Below are 1,400 nucleotides of genomic sequence, written 5' to 3'. Positions count from 1 at the left end.
TTTAAAACAGGAGAGTTTAAACTATAATTTGTCTGGTTTTAGTTTATAGTTTATAGTTTAATAGTTTATAATGTCTGCTCACTTTGAATTTCTGATGAATTGTGGATGATCTTCACAATGTCAAGCCAGTACGAACTTCCTTATTTACCTTGACTGTAATAGCCACTATTCGTATATCTTTACGATGTCAAGCTATTATGAACTTTGTTTTATAGAATGTAATGACTGATTGCATTGTATGCTAGCGAATACAGCCAATCAGAGCCCTCGACAGAAAGGCTTTAAACATTACGACTTCTGTTCAAATATTTTCTGTTGATGCCTCTGATTGGCTCTATTCACTGGTATACAATCCAATTAAATCGCTGCATTTACAAACTTCCTTGATACAAGAGTAGTAGCTTTTGCAGTCAAGGTATTAGACTAGATAGAGTTAGTAATACCTTGACATTGTGCAGGTGGGTGTGACTGTTTTAATCGTCTAGGGGTTAGAAATAGTTGGAAACTAAGACGTGTGAATTCTTAAACTAATGAAGATAACAGAAGAAATACGAAATAATTTGATTCAATTTATGTTGAAATACTGAGAAATAACATCAAAATGAAGTCCCTAATTAGTAATTAGTTAGACACACTAATTACTAAAAAGTAAAAATTTCCTTTGAACAAATCAAACGAATTTACAAATTCTGTAAAATATTTTAATTTTAATCAATTCACTTCAAAGTTATGACCATTTTTTTCACATAAAATGTCAATATTTTGAAAAAAAACACTGTTGATGTGACCTCCCTAGGGGTAAATTGTGTGATTCATAAATCACGGTGAAGATTGTTACGAAATTCCCTCTAATTAGTCTGCATTCATATGATAATTGCCCTCCTTAAAATTTGCTGAAAATCTTTGCGAATCCTTGATTGATCTTTTCATTTTTGTTCAGTATTTTCTTGATTTTTCTGCTTTATTTGTAATTATTTTCTACTAAATACCCCAAGTTCAAGATGTCTGAATACTCTTAAATTTAGTTTTCTTCTGAAATATTGATTCAGAATTCGTCTTCTTAAGAAATGGCTAAAAGGCAATTTAGGAAAGAAAAATTCATGCGATCAATTGATTTGTATAATGCCGTAGAAGATCTTGAATTTTTTTGGAAAATGGAAAATGATGTATTTAATAGTTTATGATAATTGTTGAATATCTGAAATGGTTGATATCTCCACGTTATTTTGTTCTAGTTTTGTTTCTTGCTCTTCTCCTGTTCCATGAGTTCTCTTACTGGTTGCAAAAATCTTAGCCTTGTATGCAAGAAATCAAGAAAAATGTCTAGGGAGGGCCCAAAAATTATAGGTGCCTCTCCTCTCACCTCTTTAAATATGCTACAGTTTGTATGGAATTGTTAG

The sequence above is a fragment of the Lottia gigantea genome (genome assembly GCF_000327385.1).
Source record: "Lottia gigantea unplaced genomic scaffold LOTGIsca_674, whole genome shotgun sequence".
NCBI lineage: Eukaryota > Metazoa > Mollusca > Gastropoda > Lottiidae > Lottia > Lottia gigantea.
The sequence above is the reverse complement of the archived record's forward strand: the minus strand, read 5'-3'. Positions refer to the sequence as shown.